Source organism: Ciconia boyciana, chromosome 10 (assembly GCF_034638445.1).
Source record: "Ciconia boyciana chromosome 10, ASM3463844v1, whole genome shotgun sequence".
NCBI classification, from domain to species: domain Eukaryota; kingdom Metazoa; phylum Chordata; class Aves; order Ciconiiformes; family Ciconiidae; genus Ciconia; species Ciconia boyciana.
In genome coordinates, this window is record NC_132943.1 from 14,997,881 (window position 1) to 15,020,584 (window position 22,704).

A 22,704-nucleotide genomic window follows, 5' to 3' on the forward strand; every position below is an offset into this window, starting at 1 on the left:
TATTAGTGATTTGCAAAAGCTGAGCCTCAAATAAAAAGGGAATTTTTTTTTTTAATACAGTGCTCAATTAAATGCAATACATATGCATTAATCTGAGCTGTACAAGACAAATTTACCAGCTACAGTGGGTGAAATTCACTAGACAGACAGTCAGATTGACTGGTCCCTGTGGCCTCCTCTGGCCCAAAATTCACTAATCCTGGAACAAGCTCCATGCAGAGAGACAACCAGAGCCCATCACTTGTGATTTCTAATTTCACATCCCTCCTCAGGAGCGGGAGGCACAGCCCAGCTCTGGGCTATTGGCTCCGACAGGCCAGCAGTACGGCCAAGGGGCTGCATGTCTCAGAGAAGCCCAGGGGTCTGTCCTGCCAAACTAAGTGCAGAGGTTTGGCCACATGGGCCTCCGATCTATTAACTTAATTTGACAACTGAAGGTCAGTTTTGATAATACTTGTAATGCACCATGCTGTATCTGGTAAAAGTGATGAAGTCTTGGCTAATGCATCATTTAGCGTTGTTAAATTTTTGCTGAAACTGCCAGGCTGGGGTTTTTTTGTTGTTTGTTTTTAACAGCCTGAACAGCTTGGGTTTGCTTCAGTGAAATAAAGATTTAGGTCCTGCTAGAACAATGTTTAAACATACTTTCTGAAGCTGAAAAATGGCATTAAGTTAGGTTGTTTCAGTACAAACCAAGCCAGGTAATGACTGCATGAATACCCTCTCAAGAGAAAATATAAATGGAAAATATATATTTAAAATATAACCACTCAGATATTCAGCAAAATAGATGCATTTGTGCTTTTACATCACGCAACCTACAGCTGTTACATCTGAAGTGACAAACTTAAACTATCACTTACTGAAGCGGTAGTAAAACGGCACGCAGAACCGTGACTTGGCCTATGTAACCTCACGTCGCAGGGTTAGACCTGCTCAGATCCACAGCGTGAGCTACCCCAGAGCTTGGTCTTGAAGGCACTCTGTCCTTCCGTCTCAGCGTGGAGGCTGCAGCTATTTATTCCTGAGAGTTGCCACTAGCACCTCATTTTCTCCTAGAGCGAGGGGAAAAGCAGAGCACTCCTGCTCCTCAGAGGAAGCCAGGTACTTACAAGCAAAGCTTTCCAGAATGAAGTGTGCTGAGGAAAGGGAGGCAGCATGAGGAGCCAGAATATATCAGCTGGAGGCCACACACCAAGGATATCAAGAAAACAGGAAAGTGGAGAGGATTCTGCCTGTTTGAAACTCTTGGTCCTTGATTTGATACAGCGGAGATCAATGACTTCCTAAAAATGCAGAGTGCTAGTGTAGACAACATCAGGTATAATGCAGGAAAAGAAACACCTGAGAAGGCATCTCTTAGTGATGCCTTAGTGATGCACTTAGATACCCTTGGTGTTTAAGGGTAATTCTCTCACCTTTAGAACATCACTGTAACTCTAGCTCTCAAAAATGGGGAAAAAAAAAAAAAAAGAAAAAAGCAGGTCAAATCTGGAAAAGTGATAAGAAGGTTTCAAAATGAAAGAGTAATGCCTCTAGCAATGAGGTGTGAATATGAGCTGAAGAATGAAGTTATGCTGTTTCTGCAGGTTGAAACTTCTGTCCCAGAGGAGGAGGAGGAAAGTGGATTTGCCTTAACTATCAGAGTCCTGTCCTCCCAAGGGAGGTTGGCTGCCCGTGACCCCCAGCTGATGTACACTGTCAGCCTATGGTCGATGAGAATCCCGCTCATTTTCCTAGTCAAGTCCTTTATTCTCCTTGTCAGGAAAAGGAGGTCCTGGAGCTGTTACACCAGCCCCCTACCAAATGTCTGCACTAATTAATCATTTCACAGATAGTGTTTTTCAGAACTGTCTGCACACAAAAAAATGCAGGCTCAAAATCTATTCTTACAGGATATCCACTAAGTGGAGTCATAGCTGATCATTCACATTTACCACTGTCTTCTGGAGAGATGCTGTTTAACAAGCTTACCAGATGGTATGGCTAATTTGTAAGTCAGTATTTCAGCTTTTTCACTTACAGCATGCAGCATCTTTTTATACACCAGGAACATCTTTAATTTACATACTTGACATCATCAAGCTGTTCAGGTGTGACCATGTTATAAAACCTACATGATTCTAGTACAGCTTTGTGTAAACATTATTTATTTATTTGCTCCACCAGCCTACATCAGCACAAAATAATAGCAGGCAGACAAGGCAAATCAGTTTTCTTTAGCTTAAAGATCAGCCACAAGATCATAATGTTTTTCCTGCAAAGACAGTATAGGCTCTAAGCCCATATTTTCTGTCTAAACATATCTGCTTCTTGAAGTCTTTTCCAGAGATTTACAACACCAGATTATGCTAGAATTGGACATATGGAATGGCATCATCTGGGATGATGAAGGTCTGCAAGCTTTGTATAAAACAAAGGTATTTTAAGAAACACAGCGGTTAGTGTTGATGTTTCTTTTCCAGGAAAACCAAAACGTATAGCTTTCTGCATGTTGCATCCAAATTGCAACCAAAGCCTCAAACCAAACATGAGCAATACAACACTACAGCAAATATGATGATGAAAGAATATTTACGTATGTATCGGTACAGGATATCAGAGTGATCAATTCACATACCCAGTTCTGAAATAAGATTCCTGTGCAACTAGTCGGATTTGTTGCAATCTTGTGTACCATCTAAAGATGTCTCCACCTGCACTGCCAGCCAGCTGCAATAGGCTGTTACACAACTCAATACATGTCCCAGTTAGGGCCTAAAACTGGTTCTACCCAGCTCTCAAGATTGCATTTCTCTTGTGATCAGTAATTTACTACTTGCGATTTGTGCTTAAGGCTTCTGGTAATGTCCTGAGCCTGTACCTTCAAGGCCTCTGCTGTCATCATGTTCTCGTGCTCTTGGTGGCCTGTGCTTTAATCCCCTGCTTGTCTTCAGAAGACTTCAAGGCACGGCTTCCTGATAAAGTAACTAATGTTTTATTAGCACAATCTAGTCATGCGTACATCCCTGTTCTAGGATCACTGGCTAGCCCGATGTACAGAAATAATGGTCCGTTAGGATGTGTATAAAGATAAACAGAGAGAGTGTGATATACATAGATAAAATGCTTTCTTAACAACCTGTTATTAATATCTGTTGGTTATTGCAATATTACTGCTGTGTTATCAAAACTGCTTTACAACATATGCGAACTTTTAACCAGACATATGGGTTGATACAGTCTAGCAAGCTCTTTGAAGTCAAAGGGCGAATAATTGAACCAGCTTAACTTTAAATCCTCTCAGAAACCACACATTTTATGGTATCAAACAACTCCAGTTTGCTTTAGAATGACGGGCTTTTTGGACAGTGCAAAAAGCTAAATCTAAAGAAAATGTTATTACTGTTTCACATTCTATTTTCCTCTCTTCTCTTATACATGCCTCATATACATCTCTGGCTTGGAGCGTGGTTTTTTTTCAGTGCCTGTCCAGAGCTTAACAACAAGATTCACAGCTATTTACATTGCTTGACTCCCACTGCCTGCCTAAATGCCAGTTATAATGAAACAGAAGTAGAAACATGGTAGGGAGATCTTTTTGCAGTGAGCTTTCTAGATTATTGTGTCTTGGTTTTTACAAGGGTTTGTCAGCTTTCATCACAGTGTCCAGTAATCAGTCTTGTCCATCTTTTAGGTATTTCCATCAGCAATCTGTTCAGTTTCTAGTCAGCTTTTAAACACTTAATTGTATCCATTCTAAATATGTCTTTTGTATTGAGGAGAAAAGAATATTTAGGGTGCAATTAAGACACGGGTAATTCCGCAGAGCCCTACAGAACATGCTCCTCGTTCAGGCTGGTGCGTTATCCTGTTGTGCCAGTCCCAAACAGCCTCCCTGTGACTAACGTTGCCATGGCCTGATTTACAGACACACTTAGTATCTGCAACTCATTATCATATTTAAACTTCTGGGTGGCTCAGCTCCTCTGAAAAATTGGACCTAATAGCATTCTACACAGAAAAGGATGTAAGGACCTATTAACCTGTAGCAATTTACCACAGCATTTATAAAGATATAAATAATGTGCACAGTCACACACATGTTACTAATGCAGACTGAATTATTCATTGTAAATCTGGGCAATATTTTAATCAAATACTTATTATGGATAAATGTTTTCCTTATTCAGTACCTCAATATGTGTTTGAATAATACTCTGCAAATAGTATTTCATGCAAATGTTGCACTGAAAGATTGGCACCTTCCGCCATTGAACAATTATTTCCGAATCAATTTCCTTAGGATAAACTATTATTTATTCATTGAGCTTGATTCTGTCTAGGCTAATAAACAGACATAGTGTTAGCCCTGAAGTACTTACAATCTTAGCTTCAGACATGCGAGCTCTTGCACTCAACTGGATTTCTACACTTCCACAATATTTCTGGCATCAAAATGGGGATAAAAGAAACATAGAAAACCGAGGAAGAAAAATGAGTCAGAAGTTAGAAATATGAAATCACTGGTTATGTATTGGTTGGTATGTCTTTACTCCACTGACTGTCATTCTTTAGGTTGGTTTTGATCTTTCTCTGCCCTTTTCTTCTTTTAATTCCTGAATGCACTCAGTCTGTCATTACTTTCTTGTCTATCTGTTTAAGATTGATTAATTCATATTTGCTTGTGGTTGGTCCCCAGTCTCTGATCAAATGCTGTGCTTGCAGGACTGCAAATGCACAAACCCTACAAATAATTCTCCAGCCATGCAACTATTCTGCAAGACCCAACCCTAAGACACACAGATGCTGCTTTTGTCATCTTTGCTTTAGTTTTCAAATATCAACACACAGTCACCTGAACAAAATTCACCTTTATCACCAATGGCCAAACCAGGACCACCATGGCATGTTGTGGTACAAAACCTTATGGATAGCCTGTACTTCATAAGTTTCAGGGAAGGTTATTTTTCCTCTTCTAAATTATAGGCTAGATGTGCATACTGTGAAATAAAACGTGGCCAGACAGTGATTCCCAGCTCCTGGAGACACAGGCGGGCTGGTGTCCATAATGATCAGGGCTCCCTCCCTCTTAGACAGGTGTCCTGGTTTCAGCTGGGATAAAAGTTAATTTTCTTTGTGGTGGCTGGTATGGGGCTATGTTTTGGATTTGTGCTGAAAACAGCGTTGATAACACAGAGATGTTTTAGTTGTTGCTGCACTAGTCAAGGACTTTTCAGCTTCCCCTGCTCTGCCAGGTGCAGAAGAAGCTGGGAGGGGACACAGCCAGGATAGTTGATCCAAACTGACCAAAGGGCTATTCCATACCATATGGCATCATGCTCAGTATATAAAGCTGGGGAAGAAGAAGGAAGGGGGGATGTTTGGAGTGATGGCGTTTGTCTTCCCAAGTAACCGTTAGGTGTGACGGAACCCTGCTTTCCTGGAGATGGCTGAACACCTGCCTGCCCATGGGAAGTAGTGAAGGAATTCCTTGCTTTGCTTTGCTTGCGTGTGCGGCTTTTGCTTTACATATTGAACTGTCTTTATCTCAACCCACGAGTTTTCTCACTTTTACTCTTCTGATTCTCTCCCCCATCCCACTGCAGGGGGAGTGAGCGAGTGGCTGTGTGGGGATTAGTTGCCAACTGGGGCTAAACCATGACAACAGGTCATGCCCACACTGCACGATGGCCCTTCTTGTTGTGAGACATCATCATCATCATCATTATTATTACAATCATGACAACAACGAGCTGGCTTTTTTTCAATTCAGTGTGTGAAATAATGCAATGGCTGTGCTACAGCCCTCCAGAGCGAGGCTTTTACAGGACAGTCGTGCTGTTGGCCTGGTGTGTGGTGTGCAGGAATGCGGGGGCTCTGGGTTGGCACTGGACAACCAGCTAAGGTGACGGGAGCCACACCTGCCTTTCGGAGCACACCTTTCAGGAAACGAGCTGCTGTGTTGTGAGACCTCTCTGCGCCACATCCCAAAGCATGGTATGGCAGCAGGGTTGGGAGAGACATTTCAAAAGCATGCTCCTGAGCCAAACTACAATGCTGGTACAGATGTACCCTACAATGCTGTGCACAGATGTTACCCTCCTGCAGCAGATCAAGCTCCCTTCTGCTAGAATGAAATGCTATTTAAAAAAGAGCTTCTAGCTGAAAATTGGCATTACTGCTTCCTCACAGTGATGAGGCTTTGGCAAATCATTTACTAGCATTACAATATACCTGCCTCTACACCATTGTACTTAGCTTTGCACTTGTGTTTGCTGATCACTGAAGCCGAAGCAAAAGAAAATAAACACATCGAACACATGCACGCATTGCTTTAAAAATAATGCAGAGTATTACCTGTTAAATATGTCTCCTTTGTCCTCAAAGTAAAAAAAAACCCAGAAAGCAAAGCCATAAAACAGGGGCTCTGTCTACTCTGCCAGCTACTTAAAGTCTCTGTCTTGGTCTCTGATCAGATACAAACTCAGATATTTATGACTTTGTCATTTTTGTACATAGAAAAACCTAATTTGTAACTACATTTAAGAGTAAATTTTGGTGCTTTGAGAAGGAAAAGATAATAGCAGCACAGGTCCTGGCCTGATCTGATTCCCAGGTGATGCTGTTGCAGAGATAGTGGATTAGGATATGATACTGTGGCCCAGTGACAGCCAAGGTAAATGGTAGTTATGCACTTCTAGTTTGGGCAATTTTGTATTCACCTGTGTCATGTCTTTTAGAATAATAACCATGGGAATTTTTTCACATTTTTATTTACCGCCACTCTTCTGCTACTGCCTTACTCATGAAGGCTGCAGCAGTTACCATCATGCAGTAAGACCATATGGCTTCAAAATCAGAAACAGATTTGCTAAACTCTGGCTTTATTATTTTAATTCTTATCTTGATAATGAAACACCAAATAAGAACAGATTTCAGTCTAAGAGATGAGATGTCAGAACAATTTTATATCTTGTCACTAGGTAATGACTCTAATGGTATCTCTTACTTAGCTGCCTTCGTTAATGACTTTATGGTGAGAGCATGTTTCAGCAATTGTGACTGTGTGGAATACTCTATGTTCTGGGGCAAAAGATTAGCTTAATGAGGAGAAAGCCAATTTCCTGAAGAAGTGCCTTACATAGTTCCTGCTTTTAAAAGGACTGTAACATGGACAATTTGTCATTACAAGGTATAAAAAACACTTAACTTCACGGTTTGATGCATTTATAGCACTCCTGCAGAGGGAAGAGAGAGATTAATAGATTTTTCTCACTTAGTAAAATAGGTGGAAATCTGTCCCTCCAAGACCTTTTGCTCAATAGAGAAACGTTCATTACTCAGAGATTGTGTTCAAGGAGCAGACTATCACTTGGCTTCTCAGGCACTTCACAAGTTTCACTAGATGTTTATTACACCCTTAGGTACCTTTGAAAATGTGGCCCACAGACGCCGAAACCCTGTGACAGAGCTTTGATAAATGCTCATATCTTTCAAATAAAACATACTTTATTTTGTTATGGGAAAGTATCTTTAACTTCAGTAGTCAAGAAGTAATAGCAACAACAGGATTTCAGTAAGTCAAAACTCTGGTGCCGCAATCTTTAGCAGAAGTAGAGAAGCTGTAGAAAGGAACAACTATGAGCATTAGGTCATCTAGTCCGTCTTGCCAACAAAGGATGTTTCTCTACAGCCTTGGCAAGCAAACCTGGTAATCAGGCTTGCCAAAATAAAAACTGGCAAGAGCCTTGATACCTGATGTGCAAAGAAAAGAAACGAGCACAAACCTAATATTTACTTTGTCCGCATCTTTTTCCGAATTTAAGCAGAAAGGCTACAATGTCCTTGAATGTTCATCCCCGGGAAAAAACTGCACTGTATTAGCTGTGTCTCAGCACTTGACAGTTTATGCCATCTTGGATTTTTCCAGTCAGCTTAATTACTGTAGTGGAAAAAATTCTACAGGGAATATTTCATGTTTTTTTTCCTATTTACTAAATATAAGATGCACTATTTACCAGCCTACATCTGCAAGTTATGACAAGCTTACCATAATATAAAAAGACTGTGAGTTTAGGTAACAGAGGTTTAGCACATTAAAAGATTATAGGTTTAGACAGTCTCAAGCTCTCTCACACTGTTCTGCAGCAAAAACCTTCTGTCACCAAGCTCTTGAGCTAAGAACCCTTTTCCAGTGCAACCATTCTACTTCTTGTTAAGGTGACTCAAAATACATACTTACATAGAGAAAGTAGATTCTGCCTGTCTACGAAACTACACCATGTTAACAGTCCACTGTGATACAAGAAAGATTAAAGAAACTGGACAGCCATCAGAGAAGCATCCCCAAATAGAAGATATCCTCATTCTCACATAGGAATGAAGTTACATGAGATACTTCGAAATTTGTACAGCAGCAACCAGCTTGGCAATGAATACTTAACTGGGCAAAATGCTTATCCTATAAAAAAACCCCTCTCTTTGTTAATGCCAACCACCAAACAAACCAGACCAAATACAATACCTTTAGGCTGATGGTGAACAAAAACCATTATGCTTTGAGGTCAGGGGACTAGACTGGTGATTGCCACTCTCCCCAGCCCAGGCCAGGCTGGCACGTACGGCACTCTGAAAATCCAGATAGCAGCAAAGGCCAGGCTATGGTAACTGCTCCCCTGCTGTGCTGGTGTGACAACCACTGCTCTGCTGTTTTGAAAAGAAAAAAGGACATCTACTGGAAGTCTCACTGTATTGAATATAAACCTGCCAGTCACCTTTTGTAATAACGATTAGACCAAACTCAGGAGACAGGAAGAGATGTATAAAATATTCCTTATTTGTTCCTTCTCAGCTAGTAGACCTTTCTGGTTAGATTAGCTTAGCTTTCAGGACAGTCAAACTGACCACCACTTTGGGATCTATTTAAAATATACTGGTCCAAAACTTATGGTGGAATAAATTCATGTAACTCTGCTGATTTCAGAGGAGCTGTTGCAAATTTGTATCAACTGAGTTTCTAGCCCATGATTGAAACTTGTGACTTGCTTCTAACATACACACACACAAGAGTGGAAACACTGTTGTAATTTCCATATTTTAATGGAAAATAAATCTTACAGTTGATGTATGTCCTACACAGTCCCACAGTAAATGTGCAAAACATAAATAAAAGGATGGATATTGCATTCTTTTCAAGTAAATCATTCTTCTCATGCCTGAGTTTACATGAGTTGTGGCATCCCATGCTGTGACTTGTCTACACTCCTACCCCATCAGTTTTGCTTGGGAAATCTCAAAGTTCTCAAATACTGAATAATTAATTGGTTGTGGGAAGCTGTGAACAGAAAATTTTATTTTCCCAATGCAAAGATGCTGTTCTCAGAGCATCAATAAGAAACAGAACATGCTAAATCCATGTCCACAGAAGAAAACTGTAGAAAAAGTGCATATATCCTTTCTTAATATGCACCAGATCCACTTGTCCTTTCTGATGCCCCTGTCTCACCTCTTAGATAACTCCTACGCTTTTATGGTCATTGCCAATAAAAGTTGAGATTGTCAACTGGACACAAGTCAGCATTATTCCACCACAAATAGTGCAGTCATGCTAGTTCTCATCACCTAAAGATCTGAAAAAGATGGAGCTTATGTCTGGGGTTTTACAACATGGCTTTTCTACAGCAAGCGATGTTTTTCTAGTCTTCTGTGATTCCTTGAGTCAGTAAACAAAACAGTGATCAGAAAATTAATATCACCATTTTAATGGAAATTTATATTCTCCTGGCAAAAAGCTGCTTTTGAAGAGAAGTGGTCAGGGGATACCAATAAATGAGAAGCTGGCTCAGAGACAGGAAACAAAGAATAGAAATATTTGGTCATTTTTCTATGTCACATAAGGTTGATTGCAAAATACCCCTATGTACCATACTAAAACCAATCTGATTTGCTAAATTTCCTAATGAATGAGTAATGAGAGAGTAGTGAAAGCCAGCATTTTGTAGGCAGAAAAAGGGAGTGGACCAGGAAAAAACCTCAATAGAGTTTGACAAAACTAGAGAGTGGGTCTGCCAATGAAAATCACCATAAAGAAGTATATGAAAACACACTGCAGAACTGAAAGGCAGTATTCACACACAATATAGGTTTACAAAATCTTACAGGATTGCTTTTATATGTGATCCAATTTTTGTTACAAACATATTAGCAGTATTACGTGGCAATTAGTCTTAGCCTGACATAACTGTCCTAAGTGGGATCCAACCTCAGATCCTGCAGCTTTCATTTGGTCACCAGTCACACCTTACCCTAAGCCTTTTCTTCTCCTGACTATGTAAGCCCAGCTCCCTCTACCTCTCCTCATAGGTCTTGTGCTCAATGTCTCTGATAACCTTGGTAGCTCCTGCTGGACCCTTCCAGCTTCTCATCATCCTTTTTGGACTGAGAGGTCCCACAATGGGTAATCTCTGTTGATGGACAACCCCCAAAATACATGGGCAGCTGTCATGTAACTAATCCCATCAGTGTGTCTCCCTTCCCATCCCACCTCCATCTAAAGGCAGAAAGAAAATGAAATGTTACAAAACTTTAGGTCAATAAATACCAACAGAATTAAAACTTCAGCCTCTGAATGTTAGGATGGGCTGAGGGAGAAAATATCCAACAAGGCCAGTGCAGGTGGAAGCAAATCTCATTCTAAATATATTCCTGAGGATCCTCTGGTAAAAGACCTCCACTAAAGACATGGTTCAAAAGGAGTTCTGGCAAAATATATGGCATCTCTTGTGTAACTTCAGTGAAAATTGCACCTGACAAAACCAGTCAGCCTGGTCCCCTTCATTTGATAACCCCTCCATTACTCTATCAGTGATGACAGGGACCTACACCCTATAAGGGACAGAAGTCACTTTGTTATCATTAAAACACAGACACCGCTACAGCAACACCAGGTGATTCTTAATAGCCACTCCACAACATTTGAGCCCAGGAAGACAAATAACATCTCCGGCTGATAATACCAGAAAAGACTATGTCTAGTTAGATTAAAAATAGTAGCATCCGGACGAGAATCACCCAAAGTGATGCTGAAAGGGCAAAAAAGCTACAAACACCCTTGACTTCTGCAGACAATACCTTCAGCAATGACATAACAAATCTGTTTCAATGGTAGTTTTCAAACTTTTCAGATTATGCACTATTTGTTTTCTCTAATGGTTTAAACCTCTTCCTGGCACCTCTACAAATGTTGAACAGGAATGAAAAAAGCTAGCATGCAGCTCTCGTTAAACACTGAAAACTGTGAGGCATGCTGTGCCCACCAGATCCCCTGGGCTGCATCCATGGAAGTTATAATCATGACATTTCTTCTGTCCGAATATGTAGAGGGTAGAAGGGAAATAAGGATGACTTTAGGCGAAGGAGATTCTTTAGCCAGAGGGATTGAATTTTATACTGTAAAATTATTTGAGTCAAGGGTTGGATCTTGCTGTCATAGGAGTGCCATAATCTTGATACCAATAATCCTAAACTGGTTGACGTAGATGATCATTGCAAATGTGTAGTTATTCTTCTGAACCCCACCAAAAAAAAAACAAAACAAACCACCAAACCATCAGAGGATTCAAAGTTCAAACTTTAGTGCTTTTAGCTGAGGCCAAAAAGTCAAGACAGTGGCTTTACGTGAGGACTTTCAGTCTCATCTTCAAACTCCCATCTTGCAGGTGCATATTCTCCTCTGGTCCTACCTTTTGCACATCTTGTCCTTCTGCCCTTCCTCAGCGCAGGGACAGGAGTTTTCTGCCAGCCCACACAGAGCTCAGCCAGGCCCTGCTCCAGGGAAGCTGGCAGGCTCTGCTCTCCAGGGGCTGCAGATGCATCCACCCACAGTCTGGGTGGGTCAACCTAAGAATGACCATATTGGCCAAGATGTCAGGATGCTCAGATGTTCTCTCCTCTTCCTTATGTCATTCTCACAAAAAACATAAAACATTGAGATCTCCTGTATTACATGAAGGTAATTCCTATGACAAGTGATTAAAACAGTCTTTTTCCAAAATGATGCAGAGTAAGCACAAACTGAGAGCTACCTGAAAATAATATACTCATCGAGCCTATAGTACCATCCTTTAGCCAACAGATACCCCAGAGCAACAGCAATGCTGGGCTGATCATTTTTCTTTATTGATCAAATACAAATTTTAGTCTTGGTTTGAACCACATTTTTCATCCCAGCCTACCCTTTATACACTCCTCCTGCTATACCAGAAGGATCTCAGTGCTATGCCTCCCATGGTGTAGAGCTGTTGTAGCTGGCTCCTCATCCACTGGTCTCCCTTAGCTCCTCGTTGGAGCTCTGTAGGAAGATGGAGGGGATGCTGTGAAGGAGCTGTACTTAGCTCAGGGAGGATTCTCTAGGAATGGATGCCACTTGGCACAAATTAAGAGCACCTTTCAAGGGCTTTTCACCTCAACCAGGGACAGAACATGGTAGAAACCTCCAATCTACAAGTCAGCTGTCTGTTTGCCACTATCTCCTTGAGTGGCAAACTTGGCACAAATAAAAATCACGCTTCTTAGCCGAGGGCGGTTCAATTCTTTCTGAGGAACCAGAATGCTGCTAAAGGGCCAAAGCTCACTGGGCAAAAGAAAGCGTCTCAGTGAGACACCTGCTGCATATGCCTTACAGAAGGCTTTAAGCAAAGCCAGATCTCTGATGGGAGGTTCTGGCCAAATCCTGTTGACTCAAATGGCATGCTATCCATCTGTGGTAACGAGATAATTCATAGTTGCCACAGTGCGGAGACTTCATTCTGGTCTTATTAATAGATGACAGCAATCTTGGGCCTGTCTCCCTTCCTCTTGGTTAGACTCCCATTAATCAAGCCCTCCAGCTAGTTGCTAGTTTTCCTACCAGCATGGCCTTGGCACTTAAAAATCCAGTAAGTATTATGAACGGAGGATGTAACGTTATCTGAACCAAAGAATCTCAGCCTGCAACTCAACTCAGCCTGTTAATTCCAGGAAAAGCAGTCATGTCCTCAAAGTGTATGTGCCTTGCTGAATTCCTGAAAAAAAGTTATCTTTCAGAGAGAATGTCAAGCGTTATCCCCACTGGGCAGGAGTTACTCAAGCACATATGCTCACTGGCTTGCTGCCAGTGCTTGTGTGAGTGACTGCCTGCCAAGAGGTACACAAGCTCACATCTGACATGCAGAAGCTTACCTAGGATGTTCTTGGCCTGACAGATCACTGCTCTTTGGCCCACAGCATTATTTATTATCATCAGAAAAGGGGCAGGAAGAAACCTCTGAGTCTGTGATTTTCCTTAAGTTACTTACAGGGACATTGAACAGAACAGACTATTTTTTAAACTAGAGAATCACTGTTTTATAGCTGACAGCCTGCAAACCCATCCACCAACTGCAGGGTGGAAGAACTTTTAATAGCTGAGTTACAAAACGCTTGATGAGTTTACGATGTCATGATGGATGCACACATTAAATGACAGCAAATAAAACAGTTACAACATGATCTGTATTTTACACGTTGCTTTTCAGGGAACATATTTTTGCAATAGGAAATTTATATTGCATGCTCCTTGGTAGCCTGGATAGAGACTAACTTAAAGGAAGTTACAAAGTGCAAACAAATACCATTCTAAAGATGGAAAATTGTAGAAGACACATGAGGTGACAATACTTGGAATAATACTATGGAAAGATTTTTTTGGATCATAATGAAAAAATTTAGCAGTCTTTTTGCTCTCCCTAACCTGTTTTAGTAGCAATAAAAGTGGTGGGTGATTTTTTTTTTTTTTATTTTCTAGGATGTCAACATTAAAAGAAAACCAAAGGCAAAATAAGACGTGAAAAGTAGGCAGAGGAGACACTATTCCACACTGCTGAAAATAATCTGTCCAAGGAGAGCCTGATTAGAGCTTTGTGGTTAGGTCATCCACCTTGGGGGATTACTTGGTTTCAGTCTCTTGCTTCCCAAGGGGTTAAACACTTTCCACATTAGCTATAATGAGTATATGATGTAAACGTTCCTTGGATTGCATGATACAAGCAGCTCAGGCTTCCTCCTGTTCAGTAACCTACCAGAATACTCCTTTTGTGTCTTCCCCTTCCAGACTCACGATTCCTGCATTTCCCCTGACACAATTTAACAAGCACAGGGATACCCCACATCCATCCTTGCCTACAACACCCTCCTTCAAATAATCTCCAGCAGATTAAGGTTTAAACCTACAAATCGTAAGCCTGAAGAGACGATTTAGCACAGGTCTACTTCCTCAACATGCACGCTAGCATGTTACACAATGCAGTGAGCACAATGTCACCTCCTCCAGCCATATGTTAAAAGGACATGCCAGCTGCACTTTGCAATGGGTTTGATCCTAGCAGCGTAGCTTCAGGCGGCTCAGAGCACACGGACAGACTGATCCCCTCTGCAGGTCCAGCAGCGGCAAACACATGGCTGAGCAGGGTTCATCACTGGTCAGCACCGACCAGCGCAACTGGGTCACTTCCAGACCCTTGCTGAATTCTGACCAAGTAACCAGAGGTGCTCAGGCTTGTGTGATGCATGTTGCGTAATTACAAATTTGTACCACTACATCACTTACGCCTGCAGCTGGTTTTAGGCAAGCACCTCTATTGTATTTGGCCATCAATATTGGCTCTATTTACACCATTCAAGGCAAAACTCTGTAGAAACTCCATAAGATTAAAACCAGAGCAACACCATGAAACAAAAATAGAGTGCTGTGGGTCTGTTTTTTTTCCAGAGGCTTTCATAACCACAGTTTCAGCTGAAGCCAACATGCATCTGACAGCCATTAAATACCAGGTAAGGAACAATTCTTTCATACCAGACATCAGATTTGAAAGTCCAAGATGAAAATGTTCAGTGAAAGGGGAAGGAATTTTGACACAGCTGATCCCACAACACGCCCACACAGTATTTTGCAGGGTTCAAAGCTGCATCAAATCTGTTTCCAGTGTCAGAATAAAAGAAACTTCAGAAACAGCCATGACGTAATTTGGGAAATTAATGCTTCAGGAAAACTTACCTTTGGGTTCTCCATGTAACACTTCTCCAGTGCGAGCAATTTTGTACCTGGATCAAGGAAACAGTAAGTATGTGTGCCAGCTGAACTGTTTGTTCAGAACATGGCACCACACTTGGTTTGGTTTTTTTTCACTCACTGCATAAGCAGAAAAAAGACAGGTGACCACATGACTCTAGAAGAAAATGTGCCTTTTTTGATCCATCTATTGTGAGGTTTCAGCCCGGATTTTTTCTTTAATACTCACTGAAAGAAATCCCAAGTATGTAGAAAATCCCAATTACTCTCATTCTTATTCTGTTCTTAGACTGAAACTTTTGCATTTTCATGGCTCTACATATCCAGTTCAGCTGCTGGAAAGTTAGAAAAAAATTTGAAAGAAATGTTTTTACAGTTCAATTTGCAATTGCTAAAGCATGACTTTAATTTGCAATACAAATTATATTCTGGCCAGGAAAGTAAGAAAAAACTTTTGCCTTTTCACCTGCTTCATAGGTGTAAAGCCAACATGCATATTTTAAGCTTTCATCTAGCCCCCTGCAACTATGCCATCTTCGCATATGATACAAGTGAACACTATTAAGATCTCTAAATTGTGATGGCAAAAAACTACCTGGATTTATAACCTTCGTGAAATGCTGAATCCATCATTTTCTTTGATAAGGTGCTGCCATGCTTAATGAAAACTTCATCAATAAAAAGTCTGTCTCATTCCTGATTTGACTTTTTCAATATTCACTATTATATCTTTAGATTAAGTGGAAGAATGTGGAAGTAGAAGGGAAAGAAGTGTTGGGGGTAAACACAATTTTCCAAATTCCTTAAAAGAATTTATATTAAAAAATAACCTTTGGGATCACTGGCTTTTATTTTCCTATGGCAACTTCTAACCATCACAGGCATATAATGAATGTCTGAACATTAAGAATTTATGTGTGCTGCCTTAGATGAGCATAATTCTCAACTATTATTAATGAGGAACTATAAAACACACTTCAAGTTTTATGCCTAAATTACATGAAGTTTCCAAAAACCATAAATACATCTGTCTATGGTATCTACAGAGAATTATATAACGCGCTTTTGTAGCACAGTCACCGAGGCAGTGGAACTCATCCCATTGGAGGAAAGATCTTACAAGGAAAACTTTCTACAGAGTAATTCTTCCCCTGCTCTGTTTTCTGAAATATTTATAGATTCCTCCAGTCTAGGAAATGAAGGAAAACAAAAGAAAAAAAGTTTTTTCAAACCCAGCATCGTTATTTACAACATGGCTTGATCTTAATTTTCAATCTCCCCCAAGAAACAGATCCAGCGTTTCATTTTATAGCAATTCATTTGCTGTTTAAGAGTGAATATAGCTTTACAATAGTAAAGCCGATTATAGTTTTATCTTTACTTCCACATTCGTTAATCTCTTTATAGTTACAGTGGAGTAATTTACTAGTTTTCACTTCCAGTTTTTATATTGCAAATTATGGCTTCGGTCCCAGCTGATATATGCTGATATTGACAGCTATATTTGTGGTAACAGAACTCTGCAAAATTCCATCTTCTCTGGCTGGAAATAAGTAGTAGTAGCATGGGCTTTTTGGACCAGCATACCTGGTAGAGCCAGCACGGTACTGAACTGTCACATGTTGCTTAGTGGAAGTTGGAGAGGGAACCATCACACTCGGTTCTCAACTCCTCTAAATCAGGGGCTACTCCACTGAAACCTCTGGTGGCTATGGAGTAACTGCCTCCCGTCTGAAGGAGAATGGAAGAGGACCTGGTGTGGGTAAGGGAATGGAAGCAGAAGCTTTTGTCTGGGGTGCGTGTGTGTTACCTGGAGTACCTGGAATGTGGCTGCATACAAAGGACCAGGAAGTGATGGAAAAGGTGGCTACTTGAGGATGTACCGAGCAGATGGAGTTTTACTTTAGTTGACATGGTCACAGAGATGCTACTCAGGAGCAGGTAAGTATCTATGCATACTGTCAGGACCGCAAAGCTTATCCCTACTAAGGGGATAACCTAGAAATCAGATGCAGTTGGTTACAAAAGTCTATTGCAACTCTTGTGCAGTGTAGAGCTTTGTAACAACACAACTTCAAGATTTAGAAAATTTATGGAACATGGGATTATTTTCCTTGGTTTTCCCTAGGCTTTTCTTCTGCATTCCAAACCCCTCACCCTTGCAACAGTCAAAATATTTTTTTTGTCAAAAGTGACTGTGTGTTTTCATCAGACAAGAAACAATAGACCCCTCTGCTTCTGCTCAGTGGCAGGTGATTAAAACACATCTATAAACTCCTCAGTGGAACTGGCAATATGAGCAACGTGAGAAGGCACAGTTCTCAAAGCCAGCATGCAATATGTCTTCATGGCAGCACTCAAGCGTAACACGGATGTGCCTGAGCTAGGCCAACATTGGTACAAGCAGCTAACGGTACAACATTACTTATTATTTCTCAAGTCACCATACATCACCCAACCATAAAAGTAAAAAATTCCCTGCAATTTTCAAGAACAGGAAACAAAATTTCTAGAGGACTCAAAGGGAGTAGCAGCATCTTAAAATTGTCAGAGGCAAATGATATTAAGACCAAAAGTGAACCCACTGCCAGAAATGGCAAGTAAGAAATACATCTTTCAAAAAGTAATGCTAAATGGAAAATTCAGAAGCAATATTAAATTCTTTTTTGTGGCAAAACAAGAAGGCTTTTCACCACAATGCCTATTTTTCATTTAGTCAAAGGCATTTTTCATTGCAAAAACACGTAGACTAAACCTAATAAAACAAAAGAGAAGTTCAAGCTGCTGTGGTCTTTGGCTAGTAAGTACTGTAGGAGCAAGTAGGTAGTGCAAATGAAAGTGCAAGTAGCAAGTGAGAGCTTAAAAAGTTCACAAATCTTGTTTGATTGAGCTCAGCAGCTTGCAAGATGAGTCAGCAGGCAGCAGAGGCAATTAGAGTAGCAGAGCAAGGGGAAATGAAAAGGAACAGAGAATGAAGAAACAACAACATTCCCACTGGAAAATTATTTCAGCAAATGATAGAAACAAAGCTACCAGAGGCCAGCAGGTCTGCACTAAACCACTAGACAGTTATTAGAGAAAAGTTGTATAATACTGCATATCCTTTCTTAATGTTCCTTCTGCAAGAACTGCTGGAATTGGGAACCTGGGATCGGGCTCACAGTGTCTTATGTTTTCTAAATACTATTAGTCATCCTAATGAGAGCTGATGTTTCGCAAGACATCTACAGCAGAAGCAGCTTGGCCACACACGAAGGAGGACACAACTTCACCTGTTATTCATTTATATTGAAAGAAGCCGTTAACGCTTTGACTACATCAACACAGTAATGCTCCTGCAGACCAGAGTAGCTAGTGACTCCGAGTAACCAGATCTGGACTGGAAAAGGGCCCAACTTCCAGATGATGGAAGTTCAGCCATAAAAATAAAATAAAATAAAATGTTCTCTAGTAAGCAGGATTTGGGGGACAATTCTTTTTTCAAAACTTAGGCCCAATATGCTTAATTACTGCCCTATACAGGAAGCTCGTTGTTATATTATTAGGCAGAGGTGGCATTATAGTTAAGTACTGCACAAGTACATAGTACCACAAATGGTTCCTGCAGTAAGGAGTACAGAAAGATTAAGGTGGGGGAAATAAACGTACACCTGGGCTGGCTGTGTTTTCTAAAGAGAATTTTTGGACACAGTTTTTAAGAGCACTCTTTCTCTCAGGATTGGAGACCAGGATACATCATGGCAAACTTGGTCTGACTGAGGAGAGTGAGAGCTCCCAACTGCAGAGACATTTCAGTTTTCATTTCTGGCTATGAAGCTTAAGAGTTTGGCTTGTCCAAAAATAATCCTTTTTTTCCAGATGGGAAAGACAGACTGATTTCTAGCCAAATTTTAGTCATTTTCTCCACTTTACAGGTTTGGCAGATTGAGCAGCTTGAATATACTCACTTCAGCTAAACAAACTGATATATTCTCAGTGAAAAAGAAGTGCAGCAAAACATCCATAAGCCATTTTTCAGGTCCTTCAGATTTAATTTGTCTAACATAGCAATTCCTAGAGAATAATTACATTGTTTTTCTGTTCTTAAGTCTAGTTTTGATAACAAGCAAATTCAGCTTCTCTCTCTTCCTGACAGTGTTCTCCTTATTCTGAGATCTTAATTATGTCTTCCTACATCAGCAGTCCTCTACTTACCAGTGCGTTCTGCCTTTCAGTTATATACACTTCCAGCTGAGATGAATGAAATGAAGGAGGAACCGGTGCATGCATGGATGGCAGGTTGTCTGCAACTTAATCATTTTTATATTAATGTAATCACACCTGCTATATGAAGCTTTTAATGAACACAAGCAGATAACAGTTGTGGGATATGGCCTGCATACTTGTCTCAGTGTCTGCAGCTCGCTAGGAATTGCATTTCCACATAGTGAAGATGTCTGCAGCTGTTTTAATGGATGCCCACAACGGCTGCATATAGCAGTACTCACTCTGGGATGGATTCTCTACATTTGTTCCTTTTATGAAAGCTGGCTGTGATTCAGTCATGATGATTTGATTCATACATTTTAATTCACTCCCACCCAAGCCACACTTTGTCACAACGGTTGTTTCGCAACTGCTATGGCCAAGGGCAAAACAACAGCAGTAGGCTCGGCTTCCAGCATCACCTCTCCCAACATCACCAGCTTACCCTGTAGGGCAACAGCCTCCACAGCTTTGCAGTCAGCTCTCTCACCATCTTATCTGTCAGGTTCTGGAAACCACTTTAATGTGAAAAGGGGTGATAACAGTGCTGTACCGTAATAAAAAGTGCTGTTTTCTAAAGGACCGCTACACTTCAACTGCAGCCCGTGTGGCAATACCATGGGGCACATTCTTTACTCACATGCCACCCAGGTGGAGATTTCTCTCTTGGAAGCCACCTCTGAAGCTCCTTCTTCCTGTAAACTGCAAGAGGAGCCAGAACCCATAGCGGCTGATTCAGAAACTACTTTAAATCAGATTATTTCTACAGTTTGTTTGTCTTCAAGAAAACTGTCTTGCTCTCAGTCTTGCTCTATTTCTGACAGTTTCATGGTTTTGACCATTAAACAAGCTGAAGGCATCTCCATGACAAGAAACCACAATTTTTAGGATAGGGAAAGAAACGTGTGAGCCAGACCCTGCATTTCTTGCATGCCAGTGGGAATTCTGAGCAAAGCACCTAGGTGGCCCTCGTCTCTTGCAGCATTATCCACTAAAGCTTTATGTAGCAGCAAGCATTACATTTATATAAAAATTAAGTTACAAGGATCATTTTCTTTTCAGTTATCTAGAAAATTCAGGATAATAACCTAAATAAACCAGTCAAGGAAATCTCTCTTTAAACTAGATTGTGTATAAATTTAAACTAGCAACTCATTTTGGTCATTTTCTACTCATACTTCATCCTTTAATCACTTTACCAGACAGAAAGAGAGCTTCATTTTGTAGACAATATCCATTTTTATGAGAGTTCATTATTTCATTCACACCTTCACTTTTACAGTTTCTTGGCTTAGACTTCTTATATCCATGTCTCCTAGCAATTCCCTTTGCTTAACATTTTCTGTTGCTTTTCTACATAAAAAAATTGTACGAAGTCTGCCACATCCGAGCGGTGCAAGAGAAGCCAGTTATTACTAAAACAAGTTTTCTGAACTCCTCAGAGTTTCACCTTCAGACCAGGGGGAGACTATAAGGCTGTTCACTGACACTATTTACAACCTGCTTTTCCACATCTGACTGTTCTTAGCACAGAAGAGCACGATCAACCAACGCTTTCACCTTTAATTCTGGGGTGATTGCTTCTGTCATACTCTCAAAACTAGACCCATTTCTATCACCAGTATGTGGAGCTTCTGATTTCATCTGAAGTTCCACCTACAGAAAAACATTTATAATACTGTAAGACTTTGCATGAGTGTTTTCATGGCCATATATTTGAGTTGTGCTATTCTTACTTGCCAAATAGCATGGGTGATCTTGCAAGCAACATTTACCTGGCAACACACACACGATACAAACCTTTTCCAGGACAACCCACACATTCCCAACGTTCAGAGAAATCTTAATTAGCAGTTGTGATTTCAACTCCCATTTCCCTTATATTGACAGTACTATGCTTCCAGAATACACAGATGGCAACAGAATAGGATCTTGACTATATAGAGATGGAGGTGTTCTAAGCCCTTGACAAGAACATCTCTTCAGAAGGCAAGGGCATATGTCAAGACTAGCCAGCCCTCCCTTACTGACACCAATATGCCACAGCAAGTTCAAAGAAGGGTAAATCAGACACAGCATTTACAGACACGTGGAGCTTCTTGGAGAATCCAGTTGTAAGAGTAAAGCAAAGTGCACAACTGCAAAACCCATTAGCATCACTGGGGCTTTACAACGTGAGAATGTTAAATAACATCACTAGCTGCAGGCACCCCAATGAAAAACAGCAGTAAGGAGTGGTAAGAGGCAAGCAGATTTCTTTAATTTTGTTTAAACTGCTACTTGTTGTAAAGCTCAAAGAAGGCCTCTGTTTCCTCTCTGCACTCTTTATGTAGTAGCAGCTCCTTAAACCACATAAAATAAGTGGGCCAAGGTCTCTCCGAGAACATTTCAAGGAGTTTAGACTTGTCTGAAGGAGTAACACGAGGATGAACTGAGCTCACAGGCTATATAAAACAGGACTTATATTCCAGTCTTGAGCCACTACATCACTGAACCAAAAAACCTCTATCTTCACCTGTTATATTGGATTTACCTGGAAGAGAAGTCAAATAAGATTTGGCCTGAAACTTTGAAAGCCCCCTGCCTAAAGTTGAAGTCCCCTTTTATTCCACAGACCAGGAGATTTTGTCAAACTCTTTCACAGAGGTCACCAGAACAATAACCTTATGCCCTACAGCCAGAATGCACCTAAGAGGCATCTCATGACTTGATACTTCAAGGGCAACTGCAAGTGATAGGTCCAGAAAAACATCCGTGACACAGATTACTTCAGCAGAAACCCAAACATCCTATATATATGGCTTCAGCAATGTAAAGCAACACCAGTGCCTCAGCAGCCAGTATATCAACTTTACGTCACCGTGTGATTCAAAGGGAAAACAGAACTCAGTAATACTTTGAGCAAACACAGGCATGACAGTTATTATTGTGGCAGATGAAAAAGGGACAAAGCCAGGGCAGAGAAGACACTCAGCACATCTGTGACTGAGAAGATATAAAATAATAGAAGTTTCCTGTAAGAATGACAACAGAGTTGAGGAGAGCTGCTGTGATGTCACCAGGGAGGGCTACCAGAACAGCTGCAATAGAAAGACAGAAAAGAGGGACCTACAAAGTTTGAGAGTGATCATCTTGGAGATCACATAAAAGCTCCAAGGTGAGGCTATAGTGGAAAGCTTACTGCCTGTGCACTAAAGATCCTTCTTCTAGAAGATTAGTAATCCTGGGCAAAGCTTGGTTCTGCCAGACAAAACCTTGTTAGGCTATTCTGAAACAGGAGAATTATTTCCTTTGGCAACTCCTGATCGCAGACCTCACCAGTTTCTGCACCAAATGCCAGACTTATTTCTTAGACCTTGCCTTCTTTGACATAAAAGGTGACATACATCAAC

General features: G+C 40.7%; 1 protein-coding gene across 3 annotated transcripts in view; it reads right to left on the reverse strand.

The window, feature by feature from the left end:
* The window catches only part of TMEM177 (transmembrane protein 177), a 41,451-nt gene that overhangs the window by 13,500 nt on the left and 5,247 nt on the right, over positions 1 to 22,704 (reverse strand). The window lies entirely within an intron of this gene.